Genomic DNA, 23,256 nt, shown 5'->3' on the forward strand with positions numbered 1-23,256 from the left:
GAAATAGATGATTTCAACCAAAGCACATTTTAACATGGTCTTAAGTTGTTTATGTCATTATCTCATGTGTAGTGACTCATTTATAATGAATAGAGAATATAGAAGTGATGGGCTGGCATCTCCAAGATTAGGTTATACAAGAGACTATGGTTTCTGTCCTGGGGGCTCACTCATACTTTCTCTTGGATCTTTAGCTGCAAGGTCATGAGCATCACTACTGAGAAGTCCACGTGACAAGGAACTGATATCTCTGGTCAACAGCTAGCAAGGACTAAGGCTTATTAATAGCCTAATAACCTTAGAATGGTCAACGTTGAGGTCAGCAACTTCTTATGTAGTTGTGAGAGGATCAGCTTCAACGATCCTCTCAACTGGTCATTGTCATCTTGCAATGGCCAGCCACTTTGCTTGTCATCTTCAAAGCTCTTGTCTTCTTTGCAAAACTTCTTGAACCACAACTGCACTGTATGTTTGTTAGAAGCTCTTGGCCAAATGTGTCATTGATGTTGCAAGTTGTCTCCACTGCTTTACAACCCATTTTGAACTAAAATAAGAAAATCAGTTGAATTTGCTTTTTGTCTAACATCACTTTCCCTAGTCTAAAATAAATATAAAATAAACAACAAATAATAAGTCACTAGCAAAAAACATAAAGCAATAAATGTGTATTAAAATGATGTGTAACAAAACTGCATTTATTTAAGAAAGTATTCCAATATCACACAGCAAAGCTCAAGAATGTAAAACCACAATTACTTTTGCACCAACCTAATAATTGATGTGGAATCCTAAAATACTGCAGAGAAATAAAACAGATTGTGCAGGAGGGAGAAACAGAATGCCACTAGATTTCTCACAGCAATACTGGAAGCTGGAACATAATGAATGAGTGACTTCAAAATTGTCAGCAAAGTAAATTTCCAGTCTAGAATTCTGCACAGACTGCCAAGTGTATATAAGGGTAGAATAAAAACAGATATACAAGGCCTCAGAAAATTTATCTCTAAGAACCCCTGTTCAGGAAGTTATTGGAGAAAGTATTCCACCAAAACAAATGATAGAAATCAGTAAACAAGCACAGGTGGAAAGCAGGAAAAGGAAGATGGTACACAGGAGGGAGGAGAAGGAAATTACCAGAAGTCCCAGGTGGCCAGCTGAGCAACAGGCCCAGAAAGCAGCCTGTCACAGAATGGAAGCCTCGGATGGGCTATTTGTTTATTTATTTTTTTGGCCAAGTTGCTCAGCTTGTGGGATCTTAATTCCCCAACCAGAGATTGAACCCATGTCTCCAACAGTGGAAGTGCAAGTTCCTAACTACTGGACTGCCAGGGAATTCCCGGAAAGGATTATTCATAAGGAGGGGTGAGGAATTCCTGAAACTGATCAATCACCTGATGTATTTAAATACATAGGAATTTTACAGGTCTGGGGAGAGGAAAAGAATAAATCATGATGAGTACATAGTAAACAAAGCAAAGAGAAAAACAAGGTAATTTTTATCATAGTTATTATTATACAAAAGTATGACTGAAGTATACTATATGTCTCAGCAGTGAACAGTATTTGCAAGAACATAACAATATAAACATGAACATTGAAACAATCAAAGCTCCAATATTGGGAGGATAGAGGTACAGAGAATGAGTTTTCTTTTATTCTGGTTGAGTTTAAGTTATACCTGATGGGACTCCAGGTGGAAATGTCAAAAAGCTACAGAATGTCAAGGTAAGAGTTACACATTTTTTTTTTAGCAACGTGTTTAAACTGTGAACATGGGTAAGATTACTAAAGTGGACAGTATAGAGACCAAATCAAAGACCGAGAACAGAACTATGACCCTCTTTATGTCTGGTGAAAACGTTCAGTGAAGATGTAAATAAGCAGTTAGAGGAAGAGGTACTTGAAATACAAAACTTTATGGAAGAAAGGGGAAAAGATATTCTTTAAAAAGGTGTAATAATATAAAATGTATCTGTAAGTTCAAGGAAGATGAACAAAATCTCTTCTCTTGGTTTTACTTTTTATTCTTTATTTTTAAAATATGGGTGAAAAAAAAATGCAAGTTAAAATTAGCCAGCTGAACTCAATTTAGGGGATCTCAATTTATCAGTCAGGAAACAGTGGAACGCATGCCTTCTTCTCTTCATCCAGCCTGATGAGAGTATTGACCTTGTCCACATCAGTGTCATAGAGCTTCCTCATGGGCTGTTTAATCTGGTGCTTGTTGACCTTGATATCCACAATGAACACAAATGTGTTGTCCTCTATCTTCATGGCCGACTCAGTGATCAAAGTGACCTTGATGATGGCATAGTGACCAAGCTTGTTTCTCCTAGCTCATCTGAGGATATTTGGGGTGCTTTCTGAGTTACAGTGTTTTAGGCCATTGGAAGGTGGATGATATTCCTTCTCTTTTATTGTGGCTGTGAATGCCTTTCATCACTGCCTTCTTGCCTTCAAAGTCTTTGCTTTCATCTTCAAGAAAAGCCAAAGGCTTTTGGTTTTCTTGGTAAGGAAGTCACTAGTGACCATCTACAGAAGAGGAAAAGGAAGGGAAGAAGAATTAGGGAATGGGGTAAAAGGCAACAATATGAGAGTCTTAAAAGCTTGGTATTACATGAGGCCAAAGTATCACTCCATGGGCTGATTATTTACTGACTGCAATGAAAAACAAATGTAACTTAACAGTGGGAAGATCTGGCTGTTGCCTCCTTAATTCAGCGATTAATGTTAGCATCACTAAAAGTGAGAAAGTTAGAAGTTATATACATATAGACTTCCCTGGTGGTCCAGTGGTTAAGAATCCACCTTCCAATGCAGGGGATGTGGGTTCAATCCCTGGTTGGGAAACTAATATCTCACATGCTTCGGGGCAGCTAAGCCCATGCACTGCACCTATTGAGCCTGTGTGCTCTGGAGCCTAATGTAGCCAATAAATAGATAAATAAATAATAAAGAAAAAGAAAAAAAGTTATGTGCCTAAAATGTGATGCAATATAAAGCACATATAGCACCAACCACCAATATTCCCAAAAAAAATGTTTAACTTGAATTGAAATTAGCCTTTATAGCTCATCTCCAGATTACAGAAAATACAGGGGTAGATGAATCCCTAGTGACACTAAAAAGTAAACAATTAGACAAATCCAGAAAGTGGAACATTCAATAGGGACAATGGGCCCAGTCTCTTCAACAACTCAATGACATAAAAAGAGGGTGGAAAGCACTGTTGAAATCAAAAGAGAAGCCATATAGCAACGAAGACAATGCATGGTCTTTAATTGAATTTTACTTTAAAAACATAGCATTAAAACACATTTTTGAGACCACTGGGAAAATTTAAACATGGTCTGTCTTACATAAAATGAAGGCATTATTATTAGTTTTGCTAATTATGATAATGACACTTTAAATAGGTGCATTCTAAAGTATTTAGGGGTAAAATGTCAAGATGTCTATAATTTGATTTAATACTTCAGGAAGAGAAAGATGAAGAAAATATGTCAACAATTAAAACTGGGTGCGAGAATGTAGATATCTCTTTTGGTACTCTATTATGGTACTCTACTTTTCTGTATATTTGAAAATTATAATAAATTTAAAAATACAGTTAGCAGTAGAAAGGAAGTAGTAGCTTGAGGCTATAATTGGGTCAAGGCTGCTTTTCCTGTTGACACGCTTGCAAGCTGAAAGGCAGAAGGCAATACAGAGAGAACTGATGGAGCAAGGCCAGAGAAGCGAGAGAGGACGGAATGAAAGGACACTTGAAGAGTTCAGACCCAGAAAGGAGTATCAGTACCTAGTCTTCTGAGACCAAAGGGCCAAAAAATAATGAGTGAAGAGAGAAGAATGTTCTCAAGAGGAAATGGCCAAACTGGGGAATGGCTTTCCACTGGAGGAAGGCTAAATGTAGACCACGAATAATGAAGGTGCATTTGGGAACTTGAAGAGAACTCACCCAATCAGCATGACTTTATCATTTCCTTCAGGCATGCTTATCAACCTGGAAATGGAAGAAAAACCAGACAATGCTAGATCTTTCCTAAAGTGGGAGAAGGAATGGTGACAGTCCTACAAATCAAATAGGTGAGAGTAGGTATTCCTAGGTTTTTAATAAACCCATGTATAACTAGCCATTCATAGAAAATGCCCTGTGTGATCACCAGCCAAGGTGGGATGCATGAGACAAGTGCTCGGGCCTGGTGCACTGGGAAGACCCAGAGGAATCGGGTGGAGAGGGAGGTGGGAGGGGGGATCGGGATGGGGAATACATGTAACTCCATGGCTGATTCACGTCAATGTATGACAAAACCCACTGAAATGTTGTGAAGCAATTAGCCTCCAAATAATAAAAAGGAAAAAAAAAAATAAATAAATAATAAAAAATTAAAATGTAAAAAAAAAAAAAAGAAAATGCCTTGTGTGGAGCTTTGAGTAAGACAGGAAAGGTGTTAATAGACTAGAACTAGAAAAAATGAAAGGGCTGGGAAGTCATGTCTGCTGTGAGTGGAGGTGTGGGACAAGTGAAGGGAATGACAAGTTGTAGTCATGACAGAAAGCACAGAGGGTGAATGTTTGGAGAACATAAAATTCCAAGTGGTGTTGAGGTTCCAGGTATGGTTACACAGCTTCTGACTGAAGTAGAAACTAGTCAGTCAAGTTATTAGAGGAAAATGCACTTGGATGTGCTTCTCAGGTGGCTCAGTGGCAAAGAATCCGCCTGCCAGTCCGCCTGCTCATCCAGGAGATGCAGGTTCCATCTCTGTGTCCGGAAGATCCCTTGGAGGAGGAAATGGCAACCACTCCAGTATTCTTGCTGGGAAATTCCATGGACAGAGGACAGGTGGGCTTCAGTCCATGGGGTCACAAAGAAGTCAGACAGAACTGAAGCGATTGAACATGCATACACACACTTGGATATAGTAAGGCAGCCTCTAAGATTGCTCCCCAAAATCCCTACCTCCTGTTATTCATACCCCGTGTAACCCTTCCTCTTGAGCATAGATTGGACTTAGTGATTTACTTTTAACAAGTAAAATAAGGCAAAAATAATGGACTGTCACTCCTGAGATTAAGGAAAGACTCTGGCTTCCATCTCATACCCCTTTCTTACTTTTTCACTTGTTTGCTCTATTAAGCCATATTGTGAGTTGCCCAGTCGAGAGACCAACCAGGCAAGGAGCAAGCCATGAAGACACGCGGCCCACCATCAATCACACGAGTGAGTTTGGAGTGACTCCTCCTTGGATGACACCTCAACTGCAGTCTTGTGAGAAACCCTGAGCTAAAAGATCCAGAGAAGTCTTGCCCAGATTCCTGATGCACAGAAATTGTGAGACAGTGAATGTCTGTTGTTTTAAGCCAGTAAGTCAGGTTGATTTCATATGTAGTCACAGATAACTAATACAATGGATATTGATGACTTAAGAATACCAGGAGACAAGTTAGAAAGGAAAACCATGAGCCAGGAGCAGTAGTGATCATAATGATTTAAAGCAGAGCTTCTCCAACTCAAATGTGCACACAAATCACTTGTAAGGGTCTTGGTACAATTCAGATTCTGATTCAGTGGTTCTGGTGCCTGAGGGACCATAGTTCCAACAAGTTCACAGGTGACATTAATGCTGTGGGTCCTTTGAGAAGTAGGGATCTCAAAGATCAATGGAGGAGGGCAGGAGGGGTAAAAGGTGAGCTAGAAGAATCCAAATCAATATGCTTGTGGAAGGGGTCAAATTGTTCAATAAAACAATGAAGGAAGCTAAGGCATATATAAGGAAGGGCCTAAGATGTAGCCAGAGAAAAACACAGAAGGATCAAATGAGATTAGTCTGCAAGAAAATGTAAAGCATTATGTATTGCCTAAGACTGGCTTTTATAGGTTCCTCATGGTATAATATTTGGCCAGGTCTCTCCCCATTTGGGAATAGTATTCATTCTCTCTCTCATATACACACAAATTGGTCTTTTTTTTTTTTTTTTTTAATGTGGATAATTTTTAAAGTCTCTCTTGAATTTGTTACCATATTGGTTCTATTTTTTGTTTGATTTGTTTTTTTGGCCACAAGGCATATGGGATCTTAGCTCCCCAACCAGGGATCAATCCAGCACCCTCTGCAATGGATGGCAAAGTCTTAACTACTGGACCACAGGGAAGTCACCAGATTGCTCTTAATATCTATCTACACCACGTAATACAACTTGACTTTGTTGTATGACTTTGAAGGTCATTGGGGTAGATGGAGAAAACTGCATTTGTTCACTCATTCTTTCACTTATTAAGTAGCTCTGCCCTGAGTAATTATGTGCTAGGCATTGAGAAAACAAAAGTGGACAGGGACTCTGTCACTGTCTCAACTATTGAAACAGCAAGGGAGACAGGAACATCATGAACTAGTAGAAAGCAAGTGATTGGTGCTCTAATAGGCATAAAAGTTATGCTTACCTGGTTGGGTGAGTGACTCATTTTTCCCAAGGACCCAGGGGTAGAAGAAGTTTCACAGAATAGGTAAAGTGTGAGCTAGACCTTTAGTGGAGTAGACATTGATAAAGGGAGTCAGGGAATTCTAAGCAGATCAATTTGTAAATAAATCTCTCTGAGACCCCCCTCCTTGTACCAAAAACTTATGCTCTTACACCAATAGATTTCTAGTCTTTGTTTCCTTCATGGGAAGAGAACTTGCAAACTGACCAACATAAATATCACCACACTTGGCTGCTGCCAATCATTTCTCATTGTAAATGATTAAATTGATTTTCTGATACAAACCAGACTCATGTGGATTTGGGAGGCATGAGCCAGTTTTTCTTAGGTCCCGGCCAACCCAGGGTAAGCCAAGATTGAGGATCCAGATTCACAAAGGCAGAAAACCCAGAGAAGGGCAACATCTCTGACCATCAACCCACTAGGATTCAATTCGCAATCATATTGTTTATGAAAGATACAGTAAATCCTGTAAGATTTAGGGTCAGGGGAAGAGCCCTGGGAGAGAACTAGGAAGAGACCTAAGGAACACACATGAACAGATGCTGAAGTTCGGGTGCTTCGGCAATTTGTGCGCATCAATAGTGGGCTTTCAACACCATGTTTTATGAGATAAATACCAATAAAGAGAAGAGAACTCGGTGAACTGTTCCTGGAGCCTCTTGGAAACTGTGCTTAAGGTCAGTTTGACATCACAGACTAATGTTCTGCTTGATCAAGTCTGACCAGTTTTTCTCTTGGTTCAGAGGGCAGTTCTTTTGCTGCTCTGTGACTTCCCAGTGGCTTTGAGCTGCCGTGACCATGGACCAAGGGTGCGTGTGCATCTGTGAGCACACTCAGTACAGCCATGGGCTGTGGACTGTCTGTCCTGACCCCATTCTGACTTGAGTTGACTCAACCACTGACATCCCAACATAAAACTCTCACCGTGTCCTGAGCCCAGCCTGTTGTTCTGAGGTTTCTCATTTTTTAAACCATCTAATCTCTCTTGTCTCCTTTTAATTTATTTAAAAAAAATTTTTTATCTATTTTTTTCGGCCATGTCACATGGCTTGACGGATCCTAGTTCCCCAACCAATGACTGAACCCATATCCTCAGCAGTGTGGAGTACTAACCACTGGACACCAAGGAACTCCTGTACTGAGGTCTTGGGTTTTTAAGTTCCACGTCTAGTTTTCTCTTCATAAGATAAAACCCTACTTGAGTACCCCCAGCAGAAAATTCCAAGGGCATCATTTCTCCCATTAAAAATTTTATGTCACACTTAAACAGAAAATCTGACTCACATACAATACCAAACGTTTTATTACTGTCTAGTCTTTGTCAGTATGAATATGTATATTTTTTACAGAGACAAAAGCAGGGTGTATAAGTTTATTTCACATTTTCCACCTTTAGATACACCTCCTGCCTCAGTACAGACCAGATTCTTATCATTTACAGGAGGTACAGAGTATTCCAGTGTGTTGATAGAGCAGGATTTGCTTAGCCCTGCCATTTTTTGTTGGGTTTTGGTTTGTTTCCAGTTTTTTAATCATGAGTAAAGCTACTACATACATCTTTGTCCAAATTGCCCCTTCTTTTTTCTATTAGGTTAAACTTATAACACAGTTCCCCAAGGAAGGATTCCCCAAGGAATCACTCAAAGATTATTAACAATGAAAGGGTATGATCAGATTTTCATCTTTAAAATATCTGGCCAGTGAGGGTAACACCTCCTACAGGGTGACTGTGAACATTAAGATGAAGTCAAGAAGCTGAAAGACCAGTAAAGAAGCTCTTCATGTATAGATTATTATATTCAGAATTTGGAATTTAGAATTATTATACTCAGAAGTCTATCTGTCAAAATCTAACCACAGTTAATTGAACATTATTGATTAATCCCACACTCCAAGTGTTTTTCTTGGGTTCTTATTCTATCTTTGCCTGCTAAGGATGAGGCAGTGCCATGAGAAGCAATGAACTCCAACAAATAAATATTCAAACAGACTTATTCTTTATCCTGTGGGTAAATACCTTCTTTAGGAGCCCAGGCCTACCTCAAAAGAATGGCAGTGGCCCACTCTGAAGCCTGACACCTTCTACGACCTGACAAAGAGAAAGGAGACGTTATCTAGTCTAGACACCGGCTTAAGGGACAGCTCCTCACATTTCTTGTTTCTCTTTTCATTTTACCCATTGTAATCCTCTTTTTATATTGAAGTGCTATTTTTGTGTCTCTCTTTGTTCTTAAATGCTCAAAATTTCCTGATTTCATCATCTCTTGGCTGTATTTTCTCACCTGGAAAATGAGGAGGTGATCTTGATGGTCTCGTCTGGCACTCGGAGCTCTGACCTCAGGGGCTCAATGGGTTTGTCCACTCTCTCTAGTTGGCAAGGCCCAGTGTCTTCTTGCTTCAACTTCCCCACACCATGAACCACTGGCTCTTTAAGGAACTCTTTGTCAGACTACGGCATCCAAATTACTTTAAAACTGGCTAAAAACGCAGATTCCTGGGCTCTAGGCCTACAGAATCAGAACCTCAGGGGTGGGACTTCTCTGGTGGGCCAGTATTTAACAATCTGCCTTCCAATGCAAGGGACAGGAGTTTGATCCCTGGTCAGGGAACAAAGATTCCAAGTGCCACAACTAAGACCTGATACAGCCAAATAAATAAGTAAGCAAGTAAATACTAAAAAAAAAAAAAAAAAGAATCTCAGAAGTAAAGCCTGGGGAAGCAGCTTTTATTTTGTAAAAGACAAACATTTAGTCAATACAAATAGTCACCGCCTTAGAACGCCTCCCTCTGCAGTTCGCTTCACCTTTCACCTTCCTAGTCATTATCTCTTATTTTTCAAGGTTCTGCCTCTATAACAGGTCTAAACAGTCACATCAGAGTCATTTCAAAAACAGCAGGTTCAAATGACGGGATTGGCAGGCATGAGACACACAAAGATGGCCTTTTCAATCCCACTGAATCTCAGTCCCACCTGGTCTGCAGTTGCCTACCCTACAGTCATTAAGGTTGACACTAAATGTGACATTACAAGACTATCACGGGTTGAATTGTGTCCCCCTCAACCCTAAATTTATATCCTGAAGCCCTAACCCTCCAGGACCTCAAAATGTGAACTTATTTAAAAATAAGGTCTTTATAGACGCAGTTGGTTAAAAAGAGGTCATATTGAAATAGGGTGGGTTTCCAACACTATGTGGCTGGTGTCTTTATAAAAAAGGGAAATTTAGACTCAAACAGACAAACAACCACGTGCGATCAGGGCGATGTACCTGTAAATCAGGGAAGCCAATGATTGCCACCAAATGCTGGGAGAGAGGAAGGGGACAGATTCTCTCTCCCTGCCAATATCTTGATTTCATTCTTCTAGCTTCCAGAACTGTAAGACAATAGAATTCTGTTGTTGAGGCTTTCGTTTGTGGTACGTTATTATGGTGTGTGTGTACTCAGTCACTTTATTTGTGTCCAACTCTTTGCGACCGTAGGACCATAGCCCACCAGGCTCCTCTGTCCATGGAATTCTCCAAGCAAGAATACTGAAGTGGGTTGTGCCTTCCTTCAGGGTGTCTTCCTGACCCAGGGACTGAACCCACATCTCCTGCATTACGGGCAAATTCTTTACCGCTGAGCCATGGGAGAAGCCCACTGTATCATGGTAGCCCTAGGAAATGAATGCAGAGACCTTGGTTATGTTCCTGGCTTAGTCACAGGAACCAGGCTATCACCTCAGCTACTCTGGGCTAGGACATGCTATCTCATCAGAAAGACAGGAAATCAACTGTATTCAATAGAAAGTGAGGGTTGAATGAGGTCTGTGTGACCTGTGAAGTACTGACTGTTAGTAAAATTATTGTTTACCAAGTGGCTAATAGGGAAGTGCTTTGGGAAAATCATAAAAGAATTCCTTGGTAACCAGGACTTATTCTTATTCTTTACCACCAGATGGTAGGTGTCTTAAGTTATCCAAAATACGCTGTTAGCATAGATGAATTCCCTGTTCTCCTATTCAAAGCCAGTACATGCCAGACTGCATCCCCTCTCATCTAGTCAAGGACATCAATCTAGCATTTTCCCCTTTCTCTTCTAAAGTCCTCAATTTTCTCCTCCCATCAACATGCTATTATTTCTCCCAGCTTAAAAACAAAACAAAAATAACTTTATTTAACCCTACTCCCTCTGTGAACTACCCCTCACAACTTTCCTCTCATTTGTAGCAAAACTTCATGAAGGAGTTACTATAACCCCTGTCTCTAGTTCTTCTCTTACCATTTTTAATTTTTAGTAAACTTTATTTTAGACATTCAGAAGTGTGCAGAAAATCCTAAGTGCTCAGTTAATTTTCACCAAGTGAACAATCCTGGTAACCGGCACCAGATCAAGAATCAGAAGATCATAAGCACCAAGGACTTCCCTGGTGGTCCAATGCAGGAGGCACGGGTTTGATCTTTGGTTGGGGAATTAAGATCCCATTTGCCAGATGGCGCAGCCAAAAGGCATTTTTAAAAAAGGAAGACGGTCATCAGCACCCTTGAAACTCACCTCCTGACCCGTTCCAGTCACCAACCCTAAGGTAACCACTATTCTTACTTCTAGCACCCTAGATTAATTTTCCCATTCTTGAACTTTATACAAATGATGTTATACAGTGTACACTCATTTGTATCTGACTTCTTTCCCCTCTACATTCTATTTATGAAATTAGTCCATGGTGTTATGAATAGCACTAGTCCGCTCATTCTGACTGCTATACTCCAGAGATTTGCAAACATTTTCTGTAAAGGACAAGACAGTAAATATTTGAGGCTTTGTGGATATAGGGCTTTAGCACAACTACCCAACTCTGCTGCTGTAGCCTGCTGAAGCAGCCGTGGATATTACATAAACAAATGGTTGTGTCTCTGTCTCAGTGCAACTTGATTTAACAAAAAGAAAAGCCCTGTGCTGGATTTGACTCTCAGGGTGTAGCTTGCAGATCCCTTCTTAGTCTATAATATTCTCATGGATGAATATGCTGTAATTTATCTACTCATTCTAATATTGATGGACGTTTGTGGTAATTTCAAGTTTTGGTTATCCTATTTCATACTCCCCCTCTTCTTGTGCTTTTATTTTTTAATTAAAATATTTGTTATTTATTTATTTGGTCGCACCAGGTCTTAGTTGCTGCACATCAGATCTTTTGGTTGTGGCATCTGAACTCTTAGTTGTGGCATGTAGGATCTAGCTTCGCTGATCAGGGATCGAACCCTGGCCCCTGAAATGGGAACTCAGAGTCTTAGCCACTGAAAGAAGTGGCTCTTCTTGAGCTTTTAAATCAACTTTGTTGCGGTATAATTTATATATAATGAAATGTACCTATTTATCTGTACACATATTCCACTCTAGATTTTTCTTATCACTCTAGTAAAACGTTTGTTAGCAAAATCACCAATGATTTCCATGTTGGTAAATCAAATGATCATTCCCAGTCCTCATCTTACTTGACTTTTCAACAGCATTTGACACAGTTGATGTCAGCTATGACATACATACTTCATGTCATGACAACTCCATAACATACTTTCTCCACTTGACTTCCAGAATTTAGCATTTAGGTTACCCTCCTACCTCTTGGTTATTCCATCTTGCTCTCCTTTTTTGAACCCTCTTTTTCTCATAATCCCTTAATGTTGGAGTATTAAGCTTAAAGGCCTACTCCTGGGACTTCTCTATACATATCATTTCCTTTGTGATCTAATCCAGCCTTTGACTTTAATTATGTCTGTGCACCAGCAACTCTACATCTATTTCCATTTATCTCCAGCATTTTCCCTCTGACCTCTACAATTATATATCTAACAACCTGCCCCATATGCAGTCTTCTCCATCTTAATGGTTACAGTCATCTGACTTGTCTTTTTCTTTCTTTCTTACATACCACATCTAATCCATAGTAGTTCCAACCGTCTCTACCCTTAAATTCTACCCCAAATATTACTATTTCTCATCACCTCCACTGTTAGAATCTGGTCCCTGCCAGCATCCTTTCTTCTTGATAACTGAATTGCATTCTATCTGGTTTTCCAATTTCTACTCTTAACAATCAACTTGCAACACAGCAGTCAAAGTGATCTGGTTATAACATAAGAGAGAGCATGTCACTTCTTTGCTCAAAACTCTTCTACTAGAGTTCCATCTCATTCAGAGTAAAAATCCTACAGTGTAAAAGTGTCCTGACAGTGGCCTACACACCCTCACATGATCAGGTCCTTGTTACTTTCCTCCATTTTTCATGGTCCATCCCCCCTGCTCCACACCACCCCTCACCAAGTACTCTACCATCCTAGCTTCCTACTAATCTTCAAACATACCGGGCACACTCCTGCCTTGCTGTTCCTTTTGCCTGCTATGCTGTTTCGCCAGATGTCCATAAGGCTAATCCTTTCAACTCCTTTAAGTCTGCTCAAATGTTACCTTCTTAAGATGGTCTATCCTAACCATTCTATTTAAAATTGCAACCATCCCCCAACACTTTCAATCCTTCTTATTCTGCTCTGCTTCTTTCTTTTTCTATAACACTGAAAGCCTTTTCATCTACACCATATTATTTACTTATTAATAAATAAGTCCACTGCTATTCATCTATCTCCCCACACTAGAGTATAAGTCCCATGCAGACATGAATCTTTGCTTTGCTCACTGATGTATTTCAATCTCCAAGAACAGTGCTTATCACACAGTAGGTATTCGACAAATATTTGCTGAATGAATGAATGAATGAAAGATTAAGAAAATGGGTATTTATATGTCTCTCAAAAAAGCATTAGTCTTGTTTTTTTGGTGCAAATTCTCATCCTGGATTGAAAGCTAAAGGACTCATCTGTCAAGTTCCCAGAGAGTGGTTTGGCAATTATATCAACTACAAGCAGGTCCTCTTAGGTCGATAGACACCTGAGGCTATTTATTTTATTGGTGAAAGCTTGGTGTGAGAGCATTTTTGGTCCAGTTCACGAAAACAGCAGTGTTCTAACCAGCAGCTCCAATAAATCTTACACATTCTTGAGCCCATAAGTCCTGGCCTCCTGCCTCTCTACACATCCATTCATCCAACTAAGAAGAACCTCTTGTTGGAGCACACAGGGGCACTTGATTAGTATGAGCTATGGGAAGGAGCACAATCTTCTTTCCTTTCTGCCCTGGGGATAAGACTTCAGAGCAACCAACTTTTTGCTCAGGACACACAGACTGTGATGAGAAAGACTTTATGCCTCCCTCCACATATACCAGATGGTTTGCCCACTGTCCAGAAACAGATAAAGTTAACACACAGAGCCCTTCACTGATATCGTCTTATTCCAAGGCAAGTTGTGTTTACTCCTGGGACTGGCAGCTACTACATGGCCATCAGAGTCTATATAGACTGAGAGATGGTTCATTCCAAATAATGTGTTTCCTATGATAATTTTCTGATTCTAATCTTCCTATGCCTCTTGCTCATCATTTGCCCCAATCAATATAAATACACTGCTAGTGTATTCTAGCAGTTTCTCATAGATGAGACTATGGTTTATTAATTTGGCTGCAAAGTATAGTAGTTAAGGGCATGAACTCTGAAACCAGTCTGTGTGGGTCAAGTCCTAGCATTAGCACCAGCTGTATGGACCTGGGAAACTTATTTAACCTCTTTGTGCTTTGATTTTCTGGACTATTAAATACTAATACAGCCTGAAATTGTTGTAAGGATAAAAATGTGTTGAAATATGTAAATCACTTAGTACAATACCAGATACACAGAAAGTATAATTGACATACATATATGAGTGTGTGTAACACACATAAAATATCTCTATAAATATATGTATAATATAAATACATATTCTTAAATGTGTATATATGTACATGTACATATACATGTGTGTATAATAATTTATAATTTAGAAGCACTTTGTGACTTGGCAAGGTGACAGAAATTATCCTAGATTGTCTTTCAGTGTAACTTTTGTGTTAGAATCAAGAATGAACCAGCTATTTGGTAAAAAGACTCTAATAAAACAATAAGAAGAAAAATCAGTTTGACTCTGTATGTATACTCCGAGAACATATTTTTGCCTTCCAGCAGGACTGGGCCAATCCCAAGAAACAAGGTCTCCAGCAGACATTCTGGAAGGAAGACCTCAGGGAACTGGGGATTTTGTGTGACATCACCAAGGAGTGAAGGAGGGGAAGTAGTGGCAAAGTTTGGGACAAGTTTTTAATTTGTACCCCCCATCCCCCAAAATGAATAAATCTTCGTGATCATCATATTCATTCTTATTCATTCTTGAGTACTGTAAGCTTCCCATCCATATGTTGAAGCCCTAAGCTCCCAGTGTGACTATACTTGGAGATAGGGCTTTTAGGAAATAATTAAGGTTAAATGAGGTCATAGGTTGGGGTCCTAATCTGACAGAATTGGTGGTCTTATAAGAAGAGGGCTTCTCAGGTGGTTCAGTGGTAAAGAATCCACCTGCCAATACAGGAAATGCAAGTTCCATCCCTGGATTGGGAAGATTCTCCAGGGAAGATCCCCTGGAGAAGGAAAGGACAACCCACTCCAGTATTCTTGCCTTGGAAATCCCATGGACAGAGGATCCTGGCGGGGTCACATGGGGTCCATGGGGTCAGAAAGAGTCAGACACGACTTAGTGACTAAACAACAACAACCTAAGGAGAGGGATAGAGGGGCTTCCCTGCTGGCTCAGTGGTAAAGGATCTGCCTACCAATGCAGGGGACACAGGTTTGATCCCTGATTGGGGAGAATCCTACGTGCCATGGAGCAACTAAGCGCGTGCACAACGACTGAGTCTGTGCTCTAGACCCTTTGCTCTGCAACAAGAGAAGCCACCTCAGTGAGAATCCTGGGCACCACACCTGGAGGGGAGCCCTCACTCGCCACAACTAGAGAAAAGCGTGTGCAGCAATGAAGACCCAGCAGAGCCAAAGATAAATAAATAAAAATTTAAAAAGAAAAAAAAGGATAGAGATCTCTTTCTCTCTTTCCCTCTCTCTGTGCACCCACCAAGGAAAGTTTTTGTGAGAACACAGCAGAGGAAGTGGTCATGTGCAAGCCAGGAAGAGAGCCCTCATTAGGAATTTAATAGGTCCACACCTTGGTCTTGGATTTCCCAGCCTCCAGAATTGTGAGATAAAGTTTTGATGTTTAGGTCACATAGTCTATAGCTTTTTGTCATGGCAGCCTGAGCAGACTAAGACAGGTTGAAACAGGAAGCATGCCCGAATAATCTCTGATCATGGAGGCTTAGTGCTGGGACTCATGGAGCAGCATGAGGGGCCCCCTGTCACCTGGGCAGCCATTCTCGGTCACAGAGCTTCCCAGACAGGGATGATCTATAGGCTCATGGAGAAATAAAACAAAGGCTCAGCATGGATTGGATTATTGCCTACTCTTTGTTTATTTAGTATTTACATCTCCTAGTTGAGTCCATTTGTCACTGTCCAATACACAGTGTCCTTCCTAGGCAGTTGGACACCAAGCTCTTTTTGGCCTCCTTCTGGCTAGCCCATTCCCATGGGACTTTGGCTCCAACCAAGCGTAGCCAGAGTAGTAGGGTTTGTTTCACCTGGCAAGAAATAGAACAGCTTTATGTAGAACAAACCGCAAATGGCCTATTTCTCAGACAGGGGCTGTGGGCTTAAAAGGCACTTATAAGATTCAAGGGTTTCTTCTTAGTGTAGAGCCTGGACCTTTCTATAACAGAGCTTGCACATGCCATCCTATAATACTTGTACTAGTGTTCTGGGACTGCTGTAATGAAGCAACATAAACTGAGTGGCTTTAAACCAACATGAATTTATTCTCAACATGAATCAGCCATAGGTATATATATGTCCCTTCCCTCTTGTATCTCCCTCCCATCTTCCTCCCCATCCCACCCATCTATGCTGATACAGAGCCCCTGTTTGAGTTCCCTCATGTCGAGGTTTGACAGAGAACAACAAAATTCTGTAAAGAAATTATCCTTCAATTTAAAAAAATAATAAATTAGAAAAAAATTTATTCTCTCACCGTTCTGGAGGCCAGAAGTCTGAAATCAAGGTGTCAGCAGGGCCATGCTCCCTTTGAAGGATCTCGGGAAGAATTTCTTTGTTTCTTCAAACTTTTGGTGGTCTCAGGCATTCCTTGGCCTGTGGCAGCGTAACTCTAGGCTCTGCCCACCTTCATCTCAATATGGACTTCTCTGTGTGTATTTCTTGCATCCTCTTGTATTCTCATGAAACCCCAGTCACCACTATTATCTAGCGCAGAAACCTCATCCTAACTAATTATATCTTCAAAGATCCTATTCCCATATAAGGGCACATTCTGAACTTCTGGGTAGCTGTGATTTTTTTTGGAGTGGGGAGCTATTCAATCCACTATGTTGCTTTAGCTAAGATTCTTTAGCTGCAAATTACAGAAAAACACTTGAGCCGTATTATGTCAAATTAAAAAAAAAAAGAATTTTATCTGTAGGACACAGGAGTGTTTTACAAAACAATAAAATAGTCAGGCTGCAGGAGGAAGAACCCAGAGTTGCGTAGTTATCAGAAGTATTAACCTCTCTCTTCTCATCTCAGTTTCTCCCTTCCTATCAGCCTTATTCTCTCTCTAGACAAGCTTTCTCTCCATCTCCATACACTAAACAGGCAGCCTATGGCCAACCTAGTACTCCAGAGTTGACATTTCTGTTCAGATGACCATTTCTAATTGGATAATCTTGGTCCCAATTCTAAATTCTCAGAAGAGAGAATCTGATGGGCCCATCTAAGATTCGGTGTTCAATCTTGATCCAATCAATTTTAGGTAGTGGGTGGAGTGACGTGACAAAACCAACATGGGGCGTGAAGTCATCCTGCTGGATGGTTAGGTGATGCTTTCAAACTGCGGCGCTAGAGAGACTCTTGAGAGTCCCTCGGACAGCAAGGAAAGTGAACCAGTCAATCCTAAAGGAAATCAGTCCTGAATATTCATTGGAAGGACTGATGCTGAACCGAAGCTCCAATATTTTGGCCGCCTGATGCAAAGAGCCGACTCACTGGAAAAGACCCTGAGATGCTGGGAAAGATTGAGGGCAGGAGAAGAAGGGGACAAGAGACGGTGAGATGGTTGGATGGCACCATCAATTGAATGGACATGAGTTTGAGCAAACTCTAACAGATAGTGGAGGACAGGAAAGCCTGGCGTGTTGAAGTCCATGAGGTTACAAAGAGTTGGATGTGACTGAGTGATTGAACGACGACAAAGAGAAAGAAAAGTCTTTGTGTGCCGTCTAGAGAGCACAGAAAAAGTCTGTACTTATCTTATGCTTCACAGCATAACAGCATATAAAGTGTTTTCACGTATACTCAAATCCGATTTGTGCAAGTTCATCTGAAATAGGCATAGCTGGCATTCTGCCCATTTTATAGATGTAGAAACCGACACAGAGAGATGAGATGACTAGCGCATAGAGATGGTCAGTGTCAAAGACCAGACACAACATTATGCTGTCTGACTCCTGGCCTGGCTCTTCATCTCACCACACAAGACAGAAATGTAACTGACTTTGTAGTTTTTATTGCAACCAAATACCACTTACGCATAATTATTATCCAAGTTTACAAATGTACTTTCAAAAGTAAAAATTTAACAGTCTGATGTTCACAGTCAATCTACCCTTGTAGATTGACTTCATCCAAAGTTTTCCCCACTACTCATTTTCCTTCTTCTTTTCCAGCCCACAGTCTCTTCACAGTTCTAACCCCCTCCACATTATTATTCTCAGAAAGTTTTCACTAGGATTTATATACTAACAGAAAAATGGAAATCATCTTTCTTTTAGCATTTGAATTCAAATCCCTCCTTTGCATTTCAGAATTTCCTTCTTACTGGCATCCAATCAATTCACAGTATTTGGGGAAATGGGGCTGTTATGGGTTTACACCTTTGAAATCCTTTTATTTATCTGATATTTTCTCTGAGGCTTGCTTTCCACAGCCACTGGTTCAGGCCCCCTCTTCTCGTTTGCTCACTCATTGGATTCCCCAATCTGACAGCCTCTTAGTGAGTAGTTTTGCCTACTGTTCACTCTTAATTACCTTGTTTAATTCCCTTGAACTTTCTGTCTCTATTTTATATTCACCTTCTTTCCATTACCTCAGGGAAAAAATCATTCCTGTTCTCCTTAGAGATAAGTTTTCTCTCGTAAAGCTTCCTAAGGCCATTAACCTCACTGAAGTTCTTCTAACAATTAAACATTTTTTCCCCCAACAACTTCCTTTTCTTTAGTTTTCATTTTTAGAGTCTCATTTTTTTTCCCCGCCCCGGGAGAAAATAAATAAATAAGCCAACAACCCAAGCCTTTGACAGGTCTTGCTGCCCTTTCGGTCTTTGTCATACATACATATTTAAGAAGTCAGACTTCTTCAATAATTGTTGTTTGCCCACTCTCTTCATCTTTCCCTCCTCGTCCCTTCCCTTTTTTCAGTCTGATATCCCTCTCCACCGCTTTGTTGAAACTTCATTTCTCCTTTATTGAATGTCTTTCATTTCCCTCCTCACTGACCATGTTTTCATTTAAATGGTCAAACATAATAGCTGCTTTAACATTCTTGTCTGTGAATTCTATGCATCTCTATCATTCCTGGGTCTGTTTCTTTTGAGCAATTTTTCTCCTGGTTATAGGTCACATATTCCTGCTTCTTGGTATGTTTAGTAACATCTTACTGGATATTGCACATTTTACACTGTTGAGTGTCTAGATTTTGTTGCCTTTCCTTAAAGATTTGTGTTTTATTGTGACAGGTAGTAAAGGGTACTTGATCCTTTGGGGGCTTGCTTTTAAGCCTTTTTAGGGCAGATGCAAAGTAGCCTTTCTTCCAGGGCTAGTTTAGTAAGACTCCTAAAGCATGGCATTTCTCTAGTTTCTATTGAATGTTCCTAGTGATCATTGCGAACACTCCTCTCTGGCTAGTCAGAACTTGAGCAATTTTCCTTGTGTAAGCTCAGAAACTGTCCAGCTCCCAGCATTCTTTAACAAACTATGGAGTTTCACTGTAATCAGCAAAGATTCAAAATGAGCCTATACAGATTTCTAGAACTCTCTTTCTAGGTAGCTTCCTCCTCCCTGCAACTCTGCCCTACAGCTTCCATCAGCTTTAGGTTATCCTGAACTCTGATCTTTGCCTCCTCAATCCAAGACAATCATTGTGGTTTATATGGGTTCCCTACTCCATGGCCAGGCATGTGTCTCAGGGCAGAAAATCAAGGCCATCTTAGGGCCAACTTTTCTCAGGGGTCACAGTCCCACAATGCCTCTTGTACAAAGTCTGAAAGCAGTTGTTTCATATATTTTTTTCCGTTTTCCAGCTGTTCAAGATTAATTCCAGTTTCAATGATTTCATTTGGTCAGAAGTTGAAGTGTCTGAAGTTGCTCTTTTGAAGAACACCAGTGATTGCTTCTAAGTAATTCCAAAGTCTTTTCCTTATTCCTCCTGGGATAATATTTAAGTCACTGCCTTCTTAAAATTCTCCTCCCTTAAACCATCCTATCTCCTTTATCATTCCTTCCCCATTTCTCTTTTCCAGAGGGCCTTGTGATTAGGCAAACACAATTATAAAGTAGATCATAGATCAAACTGGCAATTCCCATTTTGATCAGGGAACAGGGCTGCAGGAGCCTAGGCAGTTCTAGGCAAATTCCCACAGGGAGCATTTAACAAACATTTGCTGACTGATTTTGGGTCTATTGTACTCTTGTCCATTAGTAGGACAGTAAAGAGTTGACTGTTTCACACGTACATATTTCAGTATGAGTTCTATTATTTACCAGTGTCGTTTGGGGGGGTTTTGAAAGTTTTTCTCATCTCAAGAAAATATGGTTGAGTAATTTGAAATTCAAATTCAAATGATCAAGAATATAATCTTTGCTAAATTTATCATGTCCTGTTTTTGTTTTGTTTTTCTTGATGGATCCATTTTAACTTGTACAACTCTCTGTTGGGCCTTTCCAGAGCAGACTCAATTTTTCCTTCTTTATAAATGGGCTTCTGTTCTGGGTAGTTTAGCAGTATGCTAATATTTTGGTTAACACTTTGTTTCTTATCTTGGATAAGATTATTGTAGGTTAATATATTCATTTATGTCTTTCATTTATCCTGGTTAATGATTCCAGACCCCCTACAGGCAGAGGTATTTATGAGTTCAAGATGATTATGCTAGCACTGAGATTGAAGCCTCATTTTCCCCCTTAAGGATTTTTTTAATTAATTATATATAACTCCTACACAGGCTCAAATAGAAGACAAATTTAACTGCATCAAAAAAGTTATCTGTGATTAACAGAATAATGCTCAAAAAATAATATAGTGTCCACATCTGTCAAAAGAAAATAATTTGGATATTTCAATCACTTGCTGTAGCTTTCATTAATATTAGATGACATTAAGATAACCAAACATCAAACAAAGGATAATTATGTATCTTTCAATTATTCTTCCAACCCTCTTTAAAGGAACTTGCCAAACAGGCTTGATGCCTTGAGAAGTAATGCCACTTAAAAAAATCATTGTCGAGTTCAAACTGACAATTTAATGTTTAAAGTCAAGGACAGTTAAATATTTACTTATCCTAGGAGTTCATTTACTGCCCTTGAGACCTTGTTTCACCTCCTTTAAGAGTGTTTAAAAAATGGAGAGACAGATTTTTGATAAATGTCCCTCACAGATAATAATTTACTTAAAAAGTTTTACTTAATTTACTTAAAACAAAAAGTTGCCTATGTTTGAAAGAGAATTCAAACTCAAGTGGCATCCACAAATATATAATAAGAAAACTGATTCTGAATAATAGAATCTTTGTCTTACCCTAGAAAACTGAGGTTGAGGAAAGGGTATATGCTAACTAAGTGGAAAGAAGGGAATACAATTCCAGAGCAGCTTGAGTGAATAAAATGGAAGTTAATCAGGGATAGAGAAATAGCAATGCAAAGTGGTCCTTTAGGGAATTGGCTCTGGCTTCCCCAGAAGGCAGTGTGTTGCTTGGTCAAGCCATTTGGAATCATGGTGCCCAGAGTGGTCCATCGGGGTGGAAGGGGAAAAGGAAGGGAGTGCTGAATCCTGTTTTCCTTTGATCAAACTAGACCACACAGACCTCAAAATGATTGCTGCAGCTCCAGTCATTACATCTCCACAGAGCAACATCCAGAAACAGAAGAAGGAAAGAGACAATAGAAACCTTCTTCTCAAGCATTTCCTTTTTTTCAAACAATTCTTTCTTAGAGCCTCCTTGTATGCATCCTTTTATACCCTATTAACCTAAAGTGGGTTGCACGCCCCAACTTAGATCAATCAGTGAATGCTGCTATGTTTAAAATTGATGACCAACAAGGTCCTACTGTATAGCACAGGGGACTCTGCTCAATGTTAGGTGGCAGCTTGGGTGGGAGCTTGCCATCCTTTCAGCATGGGCAAGAAAGGATACATGTATATGTACGGCTGAATCTCTTTGCTGTCCTCCTGAACTACCATAACACTGTTAATTGGCTGTTGTTGTTCAGTCACCAAGTCGTGTCCGGCTCTCTGGGACCCCATGGACAGCAGCACACCAGGCTTCCCTCTTCCTCATCATCTCCTGGAGTTTGCCCAAGCTTATGTCAATTGAATTGGTGATGCCATCCAACCATCTCATCCTCCGTCACCCTCTTCTCCTTCTGCCTTCAATCTTTCCCAGCATCAGGGTCTTTTCCAACAAGTCGGCTCTTTGCAGCAGGTGGCCAAAGTATTGGAGCTTCAGTTTCAGCATCAGTCCTTCCAATGAGTATTTAGTGTTGATTTCCTTTAGGATTAACTGGTTTGATCTCCTTGCTGTCCAAGAGACACTCAAGAGTCTTCTCTAGCGCCACAGTTTGAAAGCATCAATTGGAGTAATTGGCTGTACTCTCATATAAAATAAAAAGTTTAAAAAAACCAGTGGATGGAGAGACAGAGATTGTCATTATTAACTTCAATCAATCAAGATATATCCTCCATGGCTGAGTATCTTTTGCACATAATTAAATGCAGATCAAAATTGGCCTCCTTCTTGATCTTCTTGCTTCTAGCCAGTATGCGCTTTCTAAAAAACATGTTGACGATGTCACTGTCATGCTTGAAATTCTTCTAGGGCTTTTCTTCATCTATAGGCAAGTCCAGGTTCCATGACCATTCATATTTGTTCATGTTAACTCATCAATTTCATCTCCTCCCACTTTGCAAGAGGCACTGTGTTTCAGACACATGAAATTAGCTGGAATTCCCACCATACATCATGCCTGTTGTTACCTCCTGCATTTTCTGTACTGTCTCTTCTGACTTTCCCCATTGTCTTCCTAGCAACTACAACTTAACTTTCAAACATAGACTTAAATGCGCCCTCCTCAGAAAGCCTGCCAAGACATTCCTCCTTTTTTCTCAATAGCATCACTTTTATGACATTGATAGCCTTGTGGTAATAATGTATTTCTTCCTCTACCCCCTTAATCTGACTGGAAATCCCCAGGGCTTATCTCAGCACCCAGATTGCAGAAGCCACTTGAAACATCTTATTAAATGGAAGATTCCTGTAGAAGTATGCAATCAATCTCAACCAGGTCTTTGTTTGATTTGTCACTTGGTGGAACCTGACACCAGGGACCATCACAAACACTCCCCACTCTCCCATGGCCCAAGTGTAGTCTTCACTTCCCTCATCCTCAACAGGTAATCTCTATTTCTTAGAGTCCATAGGTGACATGAAGTT

The 23,256-nt window shown here is 40.1% G+C and overlaps 1 long non-coding RNA gene across 1 annotated transcript; it reads right to left on the reverse strand.

The window, feature by feature from the left end:
• Positions 1–723: 723 nt before the first annotated feature.
• LOC133042495 (uncharacterized) lies at positions 724–16,839 on the reverse strand. Its single transcript, XR_009689504.1, has 3 exons — positions 16,528–16,839; positions 3,959–4,003; positions 724–2,532 (listed from the first exon to the last, which is right to left on the reverse strand). It is a non-coding gene; the product is annotated as an uncharacterized LOC133042495 (long non-coding RNA).
• Between the last annotated feature and the right edge of the window lie 6,417 nt (positions 16,840–23,256).

The sequence above is a fragment of the Dama dama genome, chromosome 3 (genome assembly GCF_033118175.1).
Source record: "Dama dama isolate Ldn47 chromosome 3, ASM3311817v1, whole genome shotgun sequence".
Lineage (NCBI taxonomy): Eukaryota > Metazoa > Chordata > Mammalia > Artiodactyla > Cervidae > Dama > Dama dama.